The sequence below is a fragment of the Haematobia irritans genome, chromosome 4 (genome assembly GCF_050003625.1).
Source record: "Haematobia irritans isolate KBUSLIRL chromosome 4, ASM5000362v1, whole genome shotgun sequence".
Taxonomy (NCBI): domain Eukaryota; kingdom Metazoa; phylum Arthropoda; class Insecta; order Diptera; family Muscidae; genus Haematobia; species Haematobia irritans.
In genome coordinates this window covers 199684965-199709053 of record NC_134400.1, presented here as the reverse complement: position 1 = coordinate 199709053, position 24089 = coordinate 199684965, and the positions used below count along the sequence as shown (strand labels likewise).

The window sequence follows — 24089 nt, the reverse complement described above, 5'->3', positions numbered from 1 at the left end:
TGGCCTACTGTTCCCTCACAGAGACCTTCGCGCCTACTGTAGCCTCACAGAGACCTTCGGGCCTACTGTTCCACCACCGAGATCATCGGACCTACTGTTCCCTCACAGAGACGTTCGAGCCTACTGTCTCACCACCGAGGCCATCGGGCCTACTCTTCCCCCACAGAGACCTTCGGGCCTACTGTTCCACCACCGAGACTATCGGGGCTACTGTTCCGCCATCGAGACCATCGGGCCTACTGTTCCCCCCAAAGACCTTCGGGCCTGTTGTTCCCTCACTGAGACCTACTGTTCCAACACAGAGACCTTCAGGCCTACTGTTCTATTGCTCAAGATAATGTTGATCTCACAGAGACCTTCGGGCCTACTGTCCCACCACCGAGACCATCGGGCCTATTGTTCCATCACAGAGATCTTCTGGCCTACTATTCCCTTACAGAGACCTTCGTGCCTACTGTTCCACCACCGAGATCATCGGGCCTACTGTTCCCTCACAGAGACGTTCGAGCCTACTGTCCCACCACCGAGACCATCGGGCCTACTGTTCCCCCACAGAGACCTTCGGGCCTACTGTTCCACCACCGAGACTATCGGGGCTACTGTTCCGCCACCGAGACCATCGGGCATACTGTTCCCCCCAGAGACCTTCGGGCCTGTTGTTCCCTCACTGAGACCTACTGTTCCAACACAGAGACCTTCAGGCCTACTGTTCTATTGCTCAAGATAATGTTGATCTTCGGGCCTACTGTTCCCTCACAGAGATCTTCGGGCGTACTGTTCCACCACAAATGTCTTCGGGCCTACTGTTCCAACACAGATACCTTCGGGCCTACTGTTGCTCCACCGAGACTATCGGGACTACTGTTCCCCCACCGAGACCATCGGGCCTACTGTTCCCTCACAGAGACCTTCGAGTCTACTGTTCCACCACTGAGACCATCGGGCCTACTGTTCCACCACAGAGATCTTCGGGCATACTGTTCCCTCACAGAGACCTACTGTTCCACCACAGAGATCTTCGAGCCCACTGTTCCACCACAGAGACCTTCGGGCGTACTGACCGACTACCGAACCGAAGTTGATCCCAACTGCTACACCACTGCTACACCACTGCTACATCACTTCTACAACAATCAACTGCTGCAACAGTAGCTACCGTCTGAATGTCGAAGATCTCATAAGCAGTTCCCGATCACCAAACAATCGATGAATAACCAAGTTATACAACTTCAAGAATATATAACTTCTTACTCGCCAACGAATCGAACTTCTCAGTAACGGCTTATCATTTGAGGTTAGGTCAGGTTATAGAGGATGAAACCTATCTGTAGCAAAAGGGGCTGGTTTTCACTCAGACAATGTTGATCCATTGTGTTTCCTCATAGTTGTTTCCCTTCATCTTCATCAATCATCCGAGCATTCCGGTTTCCAGACGAGTTCCAAAATAAGAGCTTTCTGGGTGTTCAATCGCATAATCAACAATCCGAATTTTTAACAACTACCAATCATCAACAAGTTGACGGACTCATCAAAAAACCGAATCTCCCAACAAATACCGATCCGAAGAATTGAAGTACTTACAACCTTTCCATTATCCACGAACCGAATTCCTTCTTCATCTCAGCGAGAATGGCAGTTGCCGATTATCTACAAATTGACGACATCCCAAATAACTGCAACTATGAGATCGTGATCATCGTGTCGTGAGATTGATCATAAAATATATTTTTTTATCAATAAAACCGATTTTTTTTTTTTTTGTTATTCCGAAAGGTTTAGGGAGACCCTGGAAGCGACTGAGCTTACGGAGACCCTGGAGGCGACTGAGCTTACCTCAGTCGACGAGAAAAGCACGTTATATGCTCTTGAAATATGTTTGAGGGGATCAAATTCTTTCTTTGCGGGCAAATTTATAGTGTAGCGTACTAAAAATCTCAAAACAAGTTAGCCTGATATTTCAAAGTCTTTCGAGCTTGGATAATAGTTTAGGCTATCCCATAGAAACGCTAGGGTTGTCAGATTTAAGATTTTGTTGTTGGTACTGCAATTGCTATTGCAGTGTTGCTATGTTACAGTTGCACCAGTCCATGCAATTTGCCATTCACATTGTCCAAAGGCAAGTAAACATCAACATCAAGCAAGGCGAGGAGTTACATGAGAAACATAGCAATTTCAAAGGTTTTGTTTGCACTTTTTCCCCAAATAGACCATGGGCAGAAGGCAACACCCAGTTTTATTATGGTCAGCATCTAAAGGAAGATGTGAGTACTACATATACCTCACATCTAACTCCCTTGGCCATGGAAAAATAAGGAGGCCTAAAACCTGCTGTTCACATATATGAGGGACCATGAAATAAGGATTACATGCCCCTACATCGTAGCGAAGATGAAGATGCTTCCATGGGCGGCTTGCATATACGGAACAACAATTCATTTAGGATGATATACCCTCAAAGTATCCGAAACCCTCTGTCATTTCCCTCCACACAGATACCAATGATGGAAATTATAATGTTGATTGGTTTTGTTTCCTCACCTCATTGCATTACACCCATGGTAGTTACATTTCTTCCTGGCTACGAACGAAAGAGGTTTATGTCGACATCTATGGTCTACCCATATTTCTGGCTAGATTAGATTTCCCCCCCCCCCCCCCCCACCCCTTTCACAGCCTTTGGTTACACTATCGGCTGTATGTGCTAAATATTTGTGTATTTGTTTGGCCTACAGGTCCTTGGAGATAATAATTCTTGGTGTTCTGTAGTTTCTGTTTCTGTTTCACCAACATCAACCATAACAATTACAATTATCATCAACCTGACCAAGATGAGCATTCCCATTCAGAGATTTCATAAACTATGAAATCTGGGAATTTATTGTTTTGCAATTAAAATTCCATGTGGTTTTAACACGCTCCTCTATAGAATGGGGAGTATGTTAAATTTGTTATTCCATTTGGAACGCATCGAAATATAGCTCGCAGACCTAAAAAAGTATATATATTCTGGGCCATAGTGAAATTCTGAATCGATCTACCAATGCCTGTTGGGCTGTCCGTCCATATGTCTGTTGAAATCACGCTAACTTCCGAACGAAACAAGCTATCAACTTGAAACTTGGCACAAGTAGTTGTTATTGATGTAGGTCGGATGGTATTGCAAATCGGACCACTTTAAGTTATATCAACCAGATAAACCAACCCCCCCCCCCCTCTTCACTAGGAATTTGCTTACGGAGCCTCTTGGAAGAGCAAATTTCATTCGATCCACGTCGACAAACCTCTACTCTACTCCACTAGCGATTATAAACGAACTGAATCGCCAACAGCGGAACATCGATCACTAATGATCAGCAACGAACCAAATTTCTCGCGGACAATGAATTATCATCGAACCGAATCTCTACTAGCCGACGTTCTCATCTATCACCGATCATCAACTAACCGATTTTTTAACAACTACCGATCGTCAAGAAACCGACGCATTCATCAATAAACCGAATCTCAACAAATACGGAACATCAAGCAACCAAAGAATCGAAGTATGTACAACCTGTCCACTTTTAGGTATATCACCCATATAAATCGACCCCCAGACTTGCTTGAGGAGCTTCTTGGAAGAGCAAATTCCTCTAACAACCATGAAAAAATTGGTCAATATCTATGTTTATTTTTATACCCTCCACCATAGGATGGGGGTATATTAACTTTGTCATTCCGTTTGTAACACATCGAAATATTGCTCTAAGACCCCATAAAGTATATATATTCTGGGTCGTGTTGAAATTCTGAGTCGATCTGAGCATGTCCAACCGTCTGTTGAAATCACGCTAATTTCCGAACGAAACAAGCTATCGACTTGAAACTTGGCACAAGTGGTTGTTATTGATGTAGGTCGGATGGTATTGCAAATGCGCCATATCGGTCCACTTTTACGTATAGCCCCCATATAAACGGACCCCCAAATTTGGCTTGCGAGGCCTATAAGAGGAGCAAATTTCATCCGATCCAGCTGAAATTTGGTACATGATGTTAGTATATGGTCTTTAATGACCATGCAAAAATTGGTCCACATCGGTCCATAATTATATATAGCCCCCATATAAACCGATCCCCCTAATTTGGCTTGCGAGGCCTCTAAGAGAAGCAAATTTCATCCGATCCGGCTGAAATTTGGTACATGGTGTGGGTATATGTTCTCTAATGACCATGCAAAAATTGGTCCATATCGGTCCATAATCATATATAGCCCCCATATAAACCGTTCCCCAGATTTGATCTCCGGAGCCTCTTGGAGGAGCAAAGTTCATCCCGTCCGGTTCAAATTTGGAACGTGGTGTTAGTATATGGCCGCTAACAACCATACCAAAATTGGACCATATCGGTCTATAGCCGATCTCCAATCATACAAAAATTGGTCCATATAGGTTCATAATCATGGTTGCCACTGGAGCCAAAAATAATCTACCAAAATTTTATATCTATAGAAAATTTTGTCAAAATTTTATTTCTATAGAAAATTTTGTCAAAATTTTATTTCTATAGAAAATTTTCTTAAAATTTTATTTCTATATAGAAAATTTTGTCAAAATTTTATTTCTATAGAAAATTTTGTTAAAATTTTATTTCTATAGAAAATTTTGTGAAAATTTAATTTCTACAGAAAATTTTGTTAAAATTTTATTTCTATAGAAAATTTTGTGCCAATTTTATTTCTACAGAAAATTTTGTAAAAATTTTATTTCTATATGAAATTTTGTCAAACTGAATTATATACGTATTTAATCGATCTTTTTATACCCTCCATCATAGGATGGGGGTATATTAACTTTGTCATTCCGTTTGTAACACATCGAAATATTGCTCTAAGACCCCATAAAGTATATATATTCTGGGTCGTGGTGAAATTCTGAGTCGATCTAAGCATGTCCGTCCGTCCGTCCGTCCGTCCGTCTGTTGAAATCACGCTAACTTCCGAACGAAACAAGCTATCGACTTGAAACTTGGCACAAGTAGTTGTTATCGATGTAGGTCGGATGGTTTTGAAAATGGGCCATATCGGTCCACTTTTACGTATAGCCCCCATATAAAGGGACCCTCAGATTTGGTTTGTGGAGCCTCTAAGAGAAGCATATTTCATCCGATCCGGCTGAAATTTGGTACATGGTGTTGGTATATGGTCTCTAACAACCATGCAAAAATTGGTAAATATCGGTCCTTAATTATATATTGCCCCCATATAAACCGATCCCCAGATTTGGCTTGCGGAGCCTCAAAGAGAAGCAAATTTCATCCGATCCGGCTGAAATTTGGTACATGATGTTGGTATATGGTCTCTAACAATCATGCAAAAATTGGTCCACATCGGTCCATAATTATATATAGCCCCCATATAAACCGATTTCCAGATTTGGCTTGCGAAGCCTCAAAGAGAAGCAAATTGCCTCCGATCCGGCTGAAATTTGGTACATGGTATTGGTATATGGTCTCTAGCAACCGTGCAAAAATTGGTCCACATCGGTCCATAATTATATATAGCGCACATATAAACCGATCCCCAGATTTGGGTTGCGGAGCCTCTAAGAGAAGCAAATTTCATCCGATCCGGCTGAAATTTGGTACATGTTGTTGGTATATGGTCTCTAACAACTATGCAAAAATTGGTCCACATCGGTCCATAATTATATATAGCCCCCATATAAACCGATCCCCCGATTTGGCTTGCGGAGCCTCTAAGAAACGAAAATTTCATCCGATCCGGCTGAAATTTGGTACATGGTGTGGGTATATGATCTCTAATGACCATGCAAAAATTGGTCCATATCGGTCCATAATCATATATAGCCCCCATATAAACCGTTCCCCAGATTTGATCTCCGGAGCCTCTTGGAGGAGCAAAGTTCATCCCGTCCGGTTCAAATTTGGAACGTGGTGTTAGTATATGGCCGCTAACAACCATACCAAAATTGGACCATATCGGTCTATAGCCGATCTCCAATCATACAGAAATTGGTCCATATAGGTTCATAATCATGGTTGCCACTGGAGTCAAAAATAATCTACAAAAATTTTATTTCTATAGAAAATTTTGTTAAAATTTTATTTCTATAGACAATTTTCTTAAAATTTTATTTCTATATAGAAAATTTTGTCAAAATTTTATTTCTATAGAAAATTTTGTTAAATTTTTATTTCTATAGAAAATTTTGTGAAAATTTAATTTCTACAGAAAATTTTGTTAAAATTTTATTTCTATAGAAAATTTTGTGCCAATTTTATTTCTACAGAAAATTTTGTAAAAATTTTATTTCTATATGAAATTTTGTCAAACTGAATTATATACGTATTTAATCGATCTTTTTTGATTTAATTTATTCCAAGTATTGACCTACAAACAATTTAAAAGACGGTGTTAGGAGGTTTTAAGATACCTTGCCACCGGCAAGTGTTACCGCAACTTAAGTAATTCGATTGTGGATGACAGTGTTTAGAAGAAGTTTCTACGCAATCCATGGTGGAGGGTACTTAAGCTTCGGCCTGGCCGAACTTACGGCCGTATATACTTGTTTAAAATTCAATGAAGACTTTAATTGGAAAAATTTTCATAAAATTTTTTTCTGTGTAGGCTGGTTTTGTCCTATAAAATTGGGAACAAATCTTCAAATTTACTGATATCGTTGCTAAATATGGTGATTTTTTTGAAGGTTTACTATAACGCTAAAATTAGTAGGTCTCAAAAATATTAGGTAACTTTTAAAAGTTTTTCTTTTTTTAATTCGAAGCTTACCTTTTCTATAATCCGAATTCATTATATTGGCTGTACTGAAAATAAATTGAAAAATAAAAAATTAAAATTTTTTTGCAAAGTTAATTTAATATTTAATGTTTTATTTAATATTTAATGTTTTTATTGAATAAACTAATATATTAGTCATTGATTAACTCACAGTTCAAACCCTCTCCACGAATTAATTAAGTATTCCAAAGCCACCTTTAAAAAACTAAAACATCTTCCAAAGCCACCTTTAAAAAACTAAAACATCTTCTATAAAAAAAAAAAATTGACAAAATTTTATATAGAAATGAAATTTTGACAAAATTTCCTCTAGGTTAGGTTATGTGCCAAGTGAGCCCGATGTATCAGGCTCACTTAGACTATTCAGTCCATTGTGATACCACAGTGGTGAACTTCTCGCTTATCACTGAGTGCTGCCCGATTCCATATTAAGCTCAATGACAAGGGACCTCTTTTTTATAGCCGAGTCCGATCGGCGTTCCACATTGCAGTTAGAGAAGCTTTGAAACCCTCAGAAATGTCACCAACGTTACTGAGGTGCGATAATCCATCGCTGAAAAACTTTTTCGTGTACGGTCGTAGCAGGAATCGAACCCACGACCTTGTGTATGCAAGTTGGGCATGCTATCCATTGCACCACGGTGGCTCCCAAATGTCCTCTAAAAATGAAAACAAAATGCTCTATAGAAATGAAACTTTACACAATTCCATAAAGAAATGAAATTTTGTAAATTTTCTATAGAAATGACATTTTGACAAAATGTTCAATAGAAATTAACTTTCTCAGAAAATTTCCTATAGAAATAAAATTTTAACCAAAATTGCCTCTAGAAATGAAGTTTAGACAAAATTTTCTATAGAAATTAAATTTTGACAAAATTCCCTATAGAAATAAAATTTTGACAAAAATTTCCTATAGTACAAAAATTTTCTATAGAAATAAAATTTTGACGGAAGTTTGTGTGGAAATATAATTTAAAAAAAAAAATTCTATAGAAATAAAATTTTGACAAAATTTTCTATAGCAATAAAAACAAACTTTTCTATAGAAATGAAATTTTGACAAAATTTCCTATCGAAATAAAATTTTCTAAACGATTTGACAAAATTTTCTACAGAAATAGAATTTAAAAAAAAATCCTATAGAAATCAAATTTTGTCAAAATTTTCTTTAGAAATAAAATTTTAATTTTTTAAACGATTTGACAAAATTTTCTACAGAAATAAAATTTGAAAAAATTTTCTATAGAAATCAAATTTTGACAAAATTTTCTTTAGAAATACAATTTTGACAAAATCTTCTATAGAAATAACGTTTTGACAATATTTTCTATAGAAATAAAATTTAAAAAAAATTCCTATAGAAATTAAATTTTGACAAAATTTTCTATAGAAATAAAATGTTGACAAAATTTTCTGCAGAAATGATATTTTGACAAAATATTCTGCAGAAATGAAATTTTGACAAAATTCCCTATAAAAATAAAATGTTGACAAAATTTTCTATTGAAATAAAATTTTGACATAATTTTCTATAGAAATAACATCTTGACAAAATTTTCTATTGAAATAAAATTTTCACAAAATGCTGTATATGAAGGAAATTTTGACAAAAAAGTTTATAAAATTGAAATTTTGACAAAAAAAAATTATAAAATTAGAATTGTGCTAAATTTCTGCAGAAATAAAATTGGAACACAATTTTCTATAGAAATAAAAATTTGACAAAATTTTTTATAGAAATGAAATTTTGACAAAATTTTCTACAGAAATAAAATTTGAAGAAATTTCCTATAGTAGTACAATTTTCTATAGAAATGAAATTTTGACAAAATTGTCAATGGAAAAAAATTTTGACAAAAATTTCCTATAGAAATAAAATTTTTACAAATTTTCTATAGAAATAAAATTTTTACAAAATTTTCTATAAAAATAAAAATTTGACAAAAATTTCCTATAGAAATAAAATGTTGACAAAATTTTCTATACAAACAAAAATTTGACAAAATTTTCTATAGAAATAAAATTTTGACGAAATTGTCTATAGAAACAAAGTTTTCTATAGAAATGAAATTTTGACAAAGTTTCCTATAGAAATAAAATTTTAACAAAATTTTCTAAAGAAATAAAATTTGAAAACATTTCTTATTGAAATAAAATTTTCACAAAATTTTCTATAGAAAAGAAATTTTGACAAAAATTGCCTATAGAAATAAAATTTTGACAAAATTTTCTATAGCAATAAAATTTTGACAAAATTTTCTATAGAAATAAAATCTTGACCAAATTGTCTGTAGAAACAAAATTTTCGATAGAAGTAAAATTTTCTATAGAAATGAAATTTTGACAAAATTTCCTATAGAAATAATATTTTAAAAAAATTTTCTACAGAAATCAAATTTGAAAAAATTTCTAATTGAAATAAAATGTTCACAAAATTTTCTATAGAAAAGAAATTTTGACAAAAATTTGCAATAGAAATAAAATTTTGACAAAATTTTCTATAGCAATAAAATTTTGACAAAATTGTCTATAGAAACAAAATTTTTTATTGATGTAAAATGTTCACAAAATTTTCTATAGAAATGAAATTTTGACAAAATTTCCTATAGAAATAAAATTTTAACAAACTTTTCTACAGAAATAAAATTTGAAAAAAATTCTTATTGAAATAAAATTTTCACAAAATTTTCTATAGAAATAAAATTTTGACAAAATTGTCTATAGAAACACAATTTTCTATAGAAGTAAAATTTTCACAAAATTTTCTTTAGAAATAAAATTTTGACAAAATTTCCTATAGAAATAACATTTTGACAAAATTTTCTATTGAAATAAAATTTTCACAAAATGCTGTATAGAAAGGAAATTTTGACAAAAAAAAAAAAAATATAAAATTAGAATTGTGACAAAATTTTCTGCAGAAATAAAATTGGAACAGAATTTTCTATAGAAATAAAAATTTGACAAAATTGTCCATAAAAAAATTTGACAAAATTTCCTATAGAAATAAAATTTTTATAAAATTTTCTATAGAAATAAAATTTTCTATAAAAATAAAATTTTGACAAAAATTTCCTATAGAATTAAGATTTTGACAAAATTTTCTATAGCAATAAAATTTTGACAAAATTTTCTATAGAAATAAAATTTTGACAAAATTTTCTATAGAAATAAAATCTTGACCAAATTGTATGTGAAAACAAAATTTTCGATAGAAGTAAAATTTTCTATAGAAATGAAATTTTGACGAAATTTCCTATAGAAATAATATTTTAAAAAAATTTTCTACAGAAATAAAATTTGACAAAATTTCTTATTAAAATAAAATTTTCTATAGAAAAGCAATTTTGACAAAAATTTCCTATAGAAATAAAATTTTGTCAAAATTTTCTATAGCAATAAAATTTTGAGAAAATTGTCTATAGAAACAAAATTTTTTATTGATGTAAAATTTTCACAAAATTTTCTATGGAAATGAAATTTTGACAAAATTTTCTGCAGAAAAAAAATTTGCCAAAATTTCCTATAGAAATCACATTTTGACAAAATTTTCTACAGAAATGAAATTTTGACAAAATTCCCTATAAAAACAAAATTTTGACAAAATTCCCTTTAAAAATAAAATTTTGACAAAATTTTCTATAGAAATAAAATTTTGACAAAATTTCCTATAGAAATAAAATTTTGACAAACTTTTCTATTGAAATAAAATTTTCACAAAATGCTCTATAGAAAGGAAATTTTGACAACAATGTTTGTAAAATTGAAATTTTGACCAAAAAATATAAAATTAGAATTGTGACAAAATTTTTTGCAGAAATAAAATTGGAGCAAAATTTTCTATAGAAATAAAAATTTGAGAAAATTTTCTATGGAATTGCAATTTTGACGAAAATTTTTATAACAATGAAATTGTGACAAAATTTTCTATAGAAATAAAATATGAACAAAATTTTCTATAAAAATAAAAATTTGACAAAATTTTCTATGGGAATAAAATTGAAACAAATTTTTATATACAAAAAAAGATTGTTTTTTTCAGGTAGTTTTGTTGGTAAATTTGTATCCAAATTTTGGTAGATTATTTGCGGCTGTAGTGGCAAGCGTGTGTGACATTCATTGAATATTTAAAAACAAAAATTAAAACAAATAAAGCTATAATATCTCCAGCCAATCATATATATCCAATATACCCAACAATAATAAAAATAATGTAATTGAAAATTTTAAATTGATAAAAAAAATATATAAAAAAATAAAAATGAAATTGATATTTATTGTCAAATTTTATGCCAATTAATTGGTATTATTTGTCTACTGTATTTTTTTTTTTGTTTGTCTCGTCTGGTATGGAATTAAAAATTTGAGTGGAGCTGTAAAAAACAACCAAACATCAAAGACATTGGATGTCTGGTTTTGTCTATGATTCCTAATCCGACATTAATTACAAGTCGCACGCAACACACCTTGATAGATGACTTCAAAAATGTCTGAATAATGTACACAACAGAAGCAATTCTCGTACATGATGTACGCTCCTATAACAATTTGTCCGTCCAACCTTTCTTCCATACAATTTTGATACAATATCTATTTTTTTATGAAAACGTTGTTTTACTTTTTTTGTTTCTTTTCTGGAAGACAAATAGTCTCGGAAGACAAACAAATAAAACCGTCTATCACAGAGACCAACAGCATTGTCATAACAGCATAGCCACTGGTTGTTTCAAACATTCATTGAATGTTGGAGTTCAGTAGCAAACAGTGGAAGGTAATTAAGTTTTCTTACAAAAAAAAAAATATGCGAATAGTGAACAAAAATTAAAATTTTATCAAAATTCTATTTGAAACTGAAATAACAAAAAAAAAGAATAATAAAGAAAAAATAAAGAGCATTTTTTTGATAAAGCATTTGCGTTACTTTGTCCTAGGAATTCGAAATAAAAAATCGACTTTTCAACGATTTAAAAATTTGCAAAAATCAATTTACCATATTTTATATTTTTTTTTTCTTCAAAATGTGAATACTTAGCAAAAGCTTACATTTTGACATGTTTAATTTTTTTTTTAAATTATTTGCGCAATTCAACTCTAGAGAGATCGAATTTGAGAATTTTTAAAAAAGCTTTCGTCGTTTGCGTTTATTAAATCAAAATTCGATTAATCGATACGAAGTTGATTAGTCGAAAATTTGGTTTTTGACTTTTGTATGTTTTGAAAGATTGCCTATCTAGCATTCAAATTTGAAAAGGCCGAGTTTTCGATTTTTTTCCCCAATTTAAAAAAGTCCAATTCGTAATTTTTATTAAAATTGTTCAAAAGTAAACTTTCGATTTATGCAATTTTTTAAAAAATTATGGCTTATTGCCCTGGATTAATTCAAATGTAATTTCGATTTTTTGTCTCAAAAATCGATTACAGTCACTAACAAAATTCGATTAATCGATAAAATGTCGATGAGTTGCAAATTCGATTTTTGTAAAGTATCGCCATTTGGCATTTAAATATAGAGAGGTCGAATTTGTTATTTTTTCCAAATTTGGAAAAGTCGATTTTACATTTTATAGAATTTTGAAAAAGTCTTTCGACTTTCGACTTATGCGATTATTGAATAGTTGGTTTTTGACGTCGCTTTTTTGGACTTTTTTTATGAGTTATGAGATCCAAATCACATTTCTCTTGCTCAATCCAAATATGAATTTTCTATAGTTTTATTGAGTATCGATTACAGTTAGTATCAAATTTCGATTAATCGATAAAAAGGCCTAATTTTCAAAAGTCGATTTGTGCTTCTTAAAATTAAAAAAAAAAAAAAAACAAGTATATACCGTCAGTTCGGCCAGGTCGAACCTTATGTTCCCTCCACCATGGATTGCGTAGAAACTTCTACGAAAGACTGTCACCCACAATCGAAATACTTGGGTTGTGGTATCTTAAAACTTTTTAATATCGTTTTCTAAATTGTGAGTTAGTCCATACGTGGTACAAATAATTACGAATCGACATGGGCTTTTGCACGGTACGTAGAGAGCCAGAATTGAAATATGGGGGTCGCTTATATGGGGGCTATATAGAATTATGAACTTGATATAGACCAATTTTTGTGTGATTGGGGATCGATTTATCTAAGGGCCATATCTAACTATAGACCGATATGGATTTAGTTAGACATGGTTGTTAACGGCCATATACTAGCACAAATTTCAACTGACTCGGATGAAATTTGCTCCTCCCAGAGGCTCCGAAACCAAATCTCGGGATCGGTTTATATGGGGGCTATATATGATTATGGACTGATATGGAATACTTTTGGCATGGTTGTTAAATATCATATACTACAAGATACCGGAGGTCAAATTTGGGGATCGGTTTATATGGGGGCATGGTTGTTGGATACCATATACTAATATCACGTACCAAATTTCAACCGAATCGGATGAATTTTGCTCCGGAGGTAAAATCTAGGGATCGGTTTATATGGGGCCTATATATAATTATTGACCGCTTTCGACCAATTTTTGCATGGGAGTTTGAGACCTTATACTAACACCATGTACCAAATTTCAGCCGGATCGGATGAAATTTGTTTCTCTTAGAGGCTCCGCAAGCCGAATCGGGGGATCGGTTTATATGAGGGCTATATGTAATTATAAACCGATATAGACCAATTTTGGATGGTTGTTAGAGACCATATACTAACAGCAATGAAATTTCAGCCGGATCGGATGAAATTTGCTTCTCTTGGAGCAATCGCAAGCCAAATTTGGGGGTCCGTTTATATGGGGGCTATACGTAAAAGTGGACCGATATGGCCCACCATCCGACCTACATCAATAACAACTACTTGTGCCAAGTTTCAAGTCGATAGCTTGTTTCTTTCGGAAGTTGGCGTTATTTCAATAGACGGACGGACGGACACGCTCAGATCGATTCAGAACTTCACCACGACCCAGAATATATATACTTTATGGGGTCTTAGAGCAATAATTCGATGTGTTACAAACGGTATGACAAAGTTAATATACCCCCATCCTATGGTGGAGGGTATAAAAAGATCGATTAAATACGTATATAATTCAGTTTGACAAATTTCATATTTGACAAAAAAGAAATAACATTTTGACAAATTTTTCTATAGAAATAAAATTTTGGCAAAATTTCTATAGAAATAAAATTTTAACAAAATTTTCTATCAAAATAAAATATTAACAAAATTTTCTATAGAAATAAAATTTTGACAGAATTTTCTATAGAAATAAAATTTTGACAAAATTTTCACAAAATTTTCTATAGAAATAAAATTTTAACAAAATTTTCTATAGAAATAAAATTTTAACAAATTTTCTATAGAAATACAATTTTGACAAAAATTTCTATAGAAATACAATTTTGACAAAAATTTTAACAAAATTTTCTGTAGAAATAAAATTTTGACAGAATTTTCTATAGAAATAAAATTTTGACAAAATTTTCACAAAATTTTCTATAGAAATAAAATTTTAACAAAATTTTCTATAGAAATAAAATTTTAACAAATTTTCTATAGAAATACAATTTTGACAAAAATTTCTATAGAAATACAATTTTGACAAAAATTTCTATAGAAATAAAATTTTGACAAAATTTTCTTCTATAGAAATAAAATTTTGACAAAATTTTCTATACAAATAAAATTTTTAAAAAAATTTTCTATAGAAATAAAATTTTGACAAAATTTTCTATAGAAATAAAATTTTCACAAAATTTTCTGTAGAAATAAAATTTTAACAAAATTGTCTATAGAAATAAAATTTTGACAAAATTTTCTATAGAAATAAAGTTGTTACAAGAAATGAAATTTTAACACAATTTTCTATAGAAATAAAATTTTGACAAAATTTTCTATAGAAATAAAATTTTGACAAAATTTTCTATAGAAATAAAATTGTGACAAAATTGTCTATAGAAGTGAAATTTTAACAACATTTTCTATAGAAATAAAATTTAAAAAAAATTTCTATAGAAATAAAATTTAAAAAAAAAATTTATAGAAATAAAATTTTGACAAAATTTTCTATAGAAATAACATTTTCTATAGAAATTAAATTTTGACAAAATTTTCTTTAGAAATGAAATTTTAACAAAATTTTCTATAGAAATGAAATTTTAACAAAATTTTCTATAGAAATAACAATTTTCAATAGAAATAAAATTTTGACAAAATTTTCTATAGAAATAAAATTGTTACAAAATTTTCTATAGAAATGAAATTTTAACAAAATTTTCTGTAGAAATAAAATTTTAACAATATTTTCTATAGAAATAAAATTTTAACAAAATTTTCTATAGAAATAAAATTTTGGCAAAATTTTGTAGAAATAAAATTTTTACAAAATTTTCTATAAAAATAAAATTTTGACAAAATTTTCTATAGAAATAAATATTTCAGAAAATTTTCTATAGAAATAAAATTTTGACAAAAGTTTCTATAGAAATAAAATTTTGACAAAATTTTCTATAGAAATAAAATTTTGACAAAATTTTCATAGAAATAAAATTTTCACAAAATTTTCTATAGAAATAAAATTTTAACAAAATTTTCTATAGAAATAAAATTTTCACAAAATTTTCTGTAGAAATACAATTTTAACAAAATTTTCTATAGAAATAAAATTTTGACAAAATTTTCTATAGAAATAAAATTTTGACAAAATTTTCTATAGAAATAAAGGTTTGACAAAATTTTCTATAGAAATTAAATTCTGACAAAATTTTCTATAGAAATCAAATTTTGACAAAAATTTTCTATAGAAATCAAATTTTGACAAAATTTTCTATAGAAATGAAATTTTAACAAAATTTTCTATAAAAATAAAATATTAACAAAATTTTCTATAGAAATAAAATTTTTACAAAATTTTCTGTAGAAATAAAATTTTAACAAAATTTTCTATAGAAATAAAATTTTGGTAAATTATTTTTGGCTCGAGTGGCAACCATGATTATGAACCGATATGGACCAATTTTTGTGTGATTGGGTATGGGCTATATATAACTATAGACCGATATGGACAAATTTTTGCATGGTTGTCAGTGTCCATATACGTATATCACATACCAAATTTCAACCGGATCGGATGAAATTTGCTCCTCCAAGAGGCTCCGGAGGTCAAATCTGGGGATCGGTTTACATAGGGGCTATATATAATTATGGACCGATGTGGACCAATTTTTGCATGGTTGTTAGAGACCATATACTAACACCATGTACCAAATTTCAGGCTGATCGGATGAAATTTTCTTCTCTAAGAGGCTCCGCAAGCCGGTTTCGGGTCCGATATGGCCTATTTGCAATACCATCTGACCTACATCAATAACAACAAATTATGCTAAGTTTCGATAGCTTGTTTCGTTCGCAAGTTAGCGTGATTTCAACAGACGGACGACCGGACGGACGGACAGACATGGTTAGATCGAATCAGAATTTCACCACGACCCAGAATATATATACTTTATGGGGAGCAATATTTCGATGTGTTACAAACGGAATGACAAAGTTAATATACCCCCCAACCTATGGTGGAGGGTATAAAAAAATTAAAATAAAATAAAATTTAAAATAATTTTTTTTTCATTTTTCCCTCACTGTGCCTGGCGTTGAAATAAATAAAGTAATAGTGTTCACCCATTTTCCTATTGAATTGGTATGAAGTTAAGTAGTTTTTTAGCCCGTTGACTGGTAACCGCTTATTAGCCCGACTATATGGCTAATAAGAGCAGCAAAACACGTTAATAATCAACTTTCAACAATAATGTCAATCAATGTCTTAATGGTGGTCGAATCGAAATGGCAATGGGGATATGGAAGTCATTGGTGGTTTCGGCTTGGATGTTTTTTATATGGAGACAGGCTGATGCCAGTGACTGACATAGGAAATTGACTGCGAAAGGTGCTGCCAATTTAACTGTCGCACGGCGTCAGACCACCAAATCAAAGTCCGTAAATCAACCAAGAAGAAATTACCTACCAATCAATTGGTCTATGCAGACAGACGGACAATATAAGCAACCTTAGGTGAGGTATCTCAGAGGTCCATTGATGATGTTGTTTGTCAGTTGTCATAAATTTTTGAAAACCCACACATTTCAAGTGGATTTTGTTTTCTTCTTTCCTCCACTTCATCGATTTTGATTTTTGTTTGAGATATGGACATAGGCTGCCTGTGAGGTGGTGCTGGCTTATGGGACTTAAGAAAGAAAAAACCAACTAATTCCAAAAACAAAACAAAAATTGAAATATTCACTACAAATTATATCTTTTTATTGGCATCCATTAAAGAGCCTACATCAAACACCAAAACCACTACTGGTTTTAATCAAAATCCCACCGAAAATCCAAGACACAAAAATTGCTTTTATGTCAAATTCACAGAAAATCCATTTCTATGTGAAAAAAGCCGATGTTTTTATTTTGCTAATAATATTTAATGAATATTTATTAACCATTATACTCTACATCATTACGCAATACTTCTCTATTTAGCGTTAATTGATCTATGGTTTGCGAATATGGCCATGGTGGAATGACGAAACAAATTTTCTGATGTATTAGAGACACTTACATAGTTTTGAGTGATTGATGAAAATTGAAAATATACAAAAAAAAAAAAAAAACAAACGACATATAAAAAAAAAAAATTATTTAAATTATGAAATTAAATAAAAATTTCGTAAATTCAAAGACAAAACAAGAATATACGAGATATCTTAAAAGCTTATGTACCCACCACCATGGATTGCGTAGAAACTTCTACTGAAGACTGTCATCCACAATCGAATTACTTGGGTTGCGGTAACACTTGCCAAGGTATCTTAAAACTTCCTAACACCGTAATAAAGGGTGATTCTTTTGAGGTTAGGATTTTCATGCATTAGTATTTGACAGATCACGTGGGATTTCAGACATGGTGTCAAAGAGAAAGATGCTCAGTATGCTTTGACATTTCATCATGAATAGACTTACTAACGAGCAACGCTTGCAAATCATTGAATTTTATTACCAAAATCAGTGGCAGAAAATCCGCTTTTTTATCGACAAATTTTGTTCAGCGATGAGGCTCATTTCTGGTTGAATGGCTACGTAAATAAGCAAAATTGCCGCATTTGGAGTGAAGAGCAACCAGAAGCCGTTCAAGAACTGCCCATGCATCCCGAAAAATGCACTGTTTGGTGTGGTTTGTACGCTGGTGGAATCATTGGACCGTATTTTTTCAAAGATGCTGTTGGACGCAACGTTACGGTGAATGGCGATCGCTATCGTTCGATGCTAACAAACTTTTTGTTGCCAAAAATGGAAGAACTGAACTTGGTTGACATGTGGTTTCAACAAGATGGCGCTACATACCACACAGCTCGCGATTCTATGGCCATTTTGAGGGAAAACTTCGGAGAACAATTCATCTCAAGAAATGGACCGGTAAGTTGGCAACCAAGATCATGCGATTTGACGCCTTTAGACTATTTTTTGTGGGGCTACGTCAAGTCTAAAGTCTACAGAAATAAGCCAGCAACTATTCCAGCTTTGGAAGACAACATTTCCGAAGAAATTCGGGCTATTCCGGCCGAAATGCTCGAAAAAGTTGCCCAAAATTGGACTTTCCGAATGGACCACCTAAGACGCAGCCGCGGTCAACATTTAAATGAAATTATCTTCAAAAAGTAAATGTCATGGACCAATCTAACGTTTCAAATAAAGAACCGATGAGATTTTGCAAATTTTATGCGTTTTTTTATACCCTCCACCATAGGATGGGGGTATATTAACTTTGTCATTCCGTTTGTAACACATCGAAATATTGCTCTAAGACCCCATAAAGTATATATATTCTGGGTCGTGGTGAAATTCTGAGTCGATCTAAGCATGTCCGTCCGTCCGTCCGTCTGTCCGTCTGTCCGTCTGTCCGGCTGTCCGTCCGTCTGTGGAAATCACGCTAACTTCCGAACGAAACAAGCCATCGACTTGAAACTTGGCACAAGTAGTTGTTATTGATGTAAGTCGGATGGTATTGAAAATGGGCCATATCGGACCACGTTTACGTATAGCCCCCATATAAACCGATCCCCAAATTTGGCTTGGGGAGCCTCCCGGAGCAGCAAAATTCATCCGATCCGGTTGAAATTTGGTACGTGGTCTTAGTATGCGGTCTCTAACAACCATGCAAAAATTGGTCCATATCGGTCCATAATTATATATAGCCCCAATATAAACCGATCCCCAGATTTGATCTCCGGAGTCTCTTGGAGGGGCAAAATTCATCCGATCCGATTGAAATTTGGTACCTGATGTTAGTATATGGTCTCTAACAACCATGCAAAAATTGGTCCATATCGGTCCATAATTATATATAGCCCCCATATAAACCGATCCCCAGATTTGACCTCCGGAGACTTTTGGAGGGGCAAAATTCATCGGATCCGGTTGAAATTTGGTACCTGATGTTAGTATACGGCCTCTAACAACCATGCGAAAATTGGTCCATATCGGTCCATAATTATATATAGCTCCCATATAAACCGATCCCCAGATTTGACCACCGGAGCCCCTTGGAGGTGCAAAATTCTTCCGATCCGGTTGAAATTTAGTACGTTGTCTTAGTATACGGTTTTTAACAACCATGCAAAAATTGGTCCATATCGGTCCATAATTATATATAGCCCCCATATAAACCGATCCCCAGATTTGTCTCCGGAGCCTCTTGGAGGGGCAAAATACATCCGATCCGGTTGAAATTTAGTACGTTGTCTTAGTATACGGTTTTTAACAACCATGCAAAAATTGGTCCATATCGGTCCATAATTATATATAGCCCCCATATAAACCGATCCCCAGATTTGACCTCCGGAGCCTCTTGGAGGGGCAAAATTCATCCGATCCGGTTGAAATTTGATACCTGATGTTAGTTTACGGCCTCTAATAACCATGCAAAAATTGGTCCATATCGGTCCATAATTATATATAGCCCCCATATAAACCGATCCCCAGATTTGACCTCCGGAGCCTCTTGGAAGAGCAAAATTCATCCGATCCAGTTGAAATTTGGTACATGGTGTTAGTATATGGTCTCTAACAACCATGCAAAAATTGGTCCATATCGGTCCATAATTATATATAGTTCCCATATAAACCGTCCCCAGATTTGACGTCTGGAACCTCTTGGAGGAGCAAAAGTCATCCGATACGGTTGAAATTTGGTACATTTTGTCAATATATGGCCTCTAACAGCCATGTAAAAATTGGTCCATATCGGTCTTTAGTTATATATAGCCGATGACTTATTACGCAAAAATTGGTCCATATCGCCAAAAATAATCTACCAAAACTTTATTTCCATAGAAAATTTTGTCAGATTTTATTACTATAGAAAGTTTTGTCAAAAGTTTATTTCTATACAAATGTTTGTCAAAATTTTATTTCCATAGAAAATTTTGTCAAAATTTTATTTCTATAGAAAATTTTGTAATCTACCAAAACTTTATTTCCATAGAAAATTTTGTCAAATTTTATTACTATAGAAAGTTTTGTTAAAATTTCATTTCTATAGAAAGTTTTGTCAAAAGTTTATTTCTATAGAAATGTTTGTCAAAATTTTATTTCTATAGAAAATTTTGTAAAAAATTTATTTCTGTAGAAAATTTTGTCAACATTTTATTTCTATACAAAATTTTGTCAAAATTTCATTTCTATACAAAATTTTGTCAACATTTTATTTCTATAGAAATTTTTGGCAAAATTGTATTGCTATAGAAAATTTTGTCAACATTTTACTTCCATAGAAAATTTTGTCAACATTTTATTTCTATAGAAAATTTTGTCAAGTTTTTATTTCTATAGAAAATTTTGTCAAATTTTTATTTCTATAGAAAATTTTGTCAAAATTTTATTTCTATAAAAAATTTTGTCAAGGTTTCATTTCTATAGAAAATTTTGTCAAAATTTTATTTCTATAGAAAATTTTGTCAAACTAGATTATATACGTATTTAATCGCCTTTTTTTTTGTTTAATATATACCCCGTATGGGCTAACTTACAATTTAGAAGACAGTGTTAAAAAGTTTTACGATACCTTGGCATCGGCAAGCGTTACCGCAACTTAAGTAATTCGATTGTGGATGGCAGTGTTTAGAAGAAGTTCCTACGCAATCCATGGTGGAGGGTACATAAGATTCGGCCTGGCCGAACTTACGGCCGTATATACTTGTTTTTTTTTAAAGTTATCAAGCTCTTAACAAATCACCCTTTATATACCACATAGTCCATACGTGGTATATATTAAACTAAACAAGGCCGATTAAATACGTATATAATTAAGTTTAAAGTTTCAATAGAAATAAAATTTTGACAACATTTTCTATAGAAGTAAAATTTGGAAAAAATTTTCTATAGAAATAAAATTTTGACAAAATTTTCTATTGAAATAAAATTTTGACAAAATTTTCTATAGAAATAACATTTTGACAATGTTTTCTATGAAATTAAAATTTTGGTAGATTATTTTTGGCTCGAGTAGCAACCATGATTATGAACCGATATGGACCAATTTTTGTGTGATTGGGGATCGGCTATATATAACTATAGACCGATATGGACCAATTTTGGCATGTTTATCAGCGGCCTTATACTAACACCACGTTGCAAATTTCAACCGAATCGGATGAATTTTGCTCATCCATGAGGCTCTGGAGGTCAAATGTGGGGATCGATTTATATGGGGGCTATATATAATTATGGACCGATATGGACCAATTCTTGCGTGTTTGTTAGAGACCACATACTAACACCACGTTCCAAATTTCAACCGGATCGGATGAATTTTGCTCCTGCAAAAGGCTCCGGAGGTCAAATCTGGGGATCGGTTTATATGGGGGCTATATATAATTATGGACCGATATGAGCCAATTTTTGCATGGTTGTTGAAGAACTTATACCAACACCATGTACCAAATTTCAAACGGATCGAATGACTTTTGCTCCTCTAAGAGGCTCCGGAGATCAAATCTGGGGATCGGTTTATATGGGGGCTATATATGATTATTGACTGATGTGGACCAATTTGTGCATAGTTTTTAGAGACAATATACTTATTTACACCATGTACCAAATTTCAACCGGATCGGATGAAATTTGATTCTCTTAGAGGCTCTGCAAGCCAAATCTGGGGATCGGTTTATATGGGGTCTATATATAATTATGGATCGATGTGGACCACTTCTTGCATGGTTGTTAGAGATCATATGCTGACACCATGTACCAAATTTCAACCGAATCGGATGAATTTTGCACTTCCAAGGGGCTCCGGAGGTCAAATCTGGGGATCGGTTTATATGGGGGCTATATATAACTATGGACCGATATGGGCCAATTTTTGCAGGGTTGCTAAAGACCATATACTTACACTATGTACCAAATTTCAGCCAGATCGGATGAAATATGCTACTCTTAAAGGCTCCGCAAACCAAATCTGGGGATCGGTTTATATGGGGGCTATATATAATTATGGACCGATATGGACCAATTTTTGCATGGTTGCTAGAGACCATATACTAACACCATGAACCAAATTTCAGCCAGATCGGTTGAAATTTGCTTCTCTTAGAGGCCTCGCAAGCCAAATTTGGGGGTCCGTTTATATGGGGGCTATACGTAAAAGTGGTCCGATATGGCCCATCTGCAATATCGTCCGACCTACATCAATAACAAGTACTTGTGCCAAGTTTCAAGTCGATAGCTTGTTTCGTTCGGAAGTTAGCGTGATTTCAACAGACGGACGGACGGACGGACATACTCAGATCGACTCAGAATTTCACCACGACCCAGAATATATATACTTTATGGGGTGTTAGAGCAATACTTCGATGTATTACAAACGGAAGGACAAAGTTAATATAGCCCCCATCCTATGATGGAGGGTATAAAAAAAACCTATTTTATTTAGACTCCGGCCAAATGACACATATGTTATACGGATAGAGCAGAATTTCTTTCAGTGAACATATTTCATAATACCAGCGAAACACTTGAGATATGGTCCAACAATTTCGTGTGTATTCGTGTTGTCTCAAGTGGATCAGGTTTCCCAAAATTGTTTGCCTTATGGTTGCATATCCAGGGAAACGAACGAAAGAGACATTTTTCATTGGAAATCTCTTCAAAGGCAAGCAATGGTGATGCAAATAGAGATTTCTCACAAAATTATTTGGAATAGAAACAATTACAAATGTGTCAGGTTGGCATCAAACATCTGTGGCATCGTCATCTCGTCATCACCATCATGATTTGACTCTGTCTACTTGATCGACTATTCACCTATGGTATAGAGGTAGGGGTGGGTTCAAGTGCTACAGTTTTTTTTTTTTAGATTTGAATGCATTCATTTATGGAAATTCATATTTGGACCACCTACAGAGGAGAGGCGAGTAAATGCTAAAGGTTAGTGGAAATCGTGACATGGACAAGAAGGTGTTGAGGTGTTTTGAGAATCTCCAGCTGAATGTAGGTCGCTCACGTTTTTGTTTTTGGCTTTTTTGCTTACGAAAAACCTCTGAAATGTTTCACCATTTTGAATTTATCCATCTTGAATTTATGGAGCATATTAGAGTACCACTTCACCATACTTCTATGAAGCATAAAGTTTTCAATGAACCATTAAGCTAAGGGTTTCTTATTGGAGCATGCCCTCCCCATCCTCTACCCTCTACGATTACCTTTTGTGTATATTTATATTTCATGTATTTATCTAATGGCATAATTCTACTTTGAACTTTTTGGCTATTATTATCATTCAAGGATGTTTATGTTTATCCTTTTTTTGGGGTTCCTGTGAAAAGAAACGAAAACTTTCATACTTTCAACTCTTAGCTGGGAAATGATACCATCAATCACTAAATGGTGAAGCGGTTGTTTAGTTTAGTACTCCAAGTTAAATGGTTTAGCCGGAACAGTGATTGGAGGATCATCAAAGTTAAAATGGCAACCGGTTAGAGAGTAAAGGCCAAAGTTGAAAAAATCCATCTACAATGTGGCTGATCTCTAATTTTGTCAAAATTTTATTTCCATAGAAAATTTTGTCAAAATTTTATTTCTATAGAAAATTTGTCAAAATTTTATTTCTATGGATAATTTGGTCAAAATTTTATTTCAACAGAAAATATCGTTAAAATTTTGTTTCTATAGAAAATTTTGTCAACATTTTATTTCTATAGAAAATTTTGTCAAAAATTTATTTCTATAGAAAATTTTGTCAAAATTTTATTA

At 32.7% G+C, this 24089-nt stretch overlaps 1 protein-coding gene across 1 annotated transcript in view; it reads right to left on the bottom strand.

Annotated features, from left to right (window-relative positions):
• Positions 1–24089, bottom strand: part of LOC142235947 (uncharacterized) — an 874494-nt gene that overhangs the window by 453162 nt on the left and 397243 nt on the right. Inside the window, exon 4 of the mRNA XM_075307200.1 lies at positions 6788–6822. The gene's annotated coding sequence lies outside the window, so the exon portion shown is untranslated. The remainder of the gene's footprint in view (positions 1–6787; positions 6823–24089) is intronic.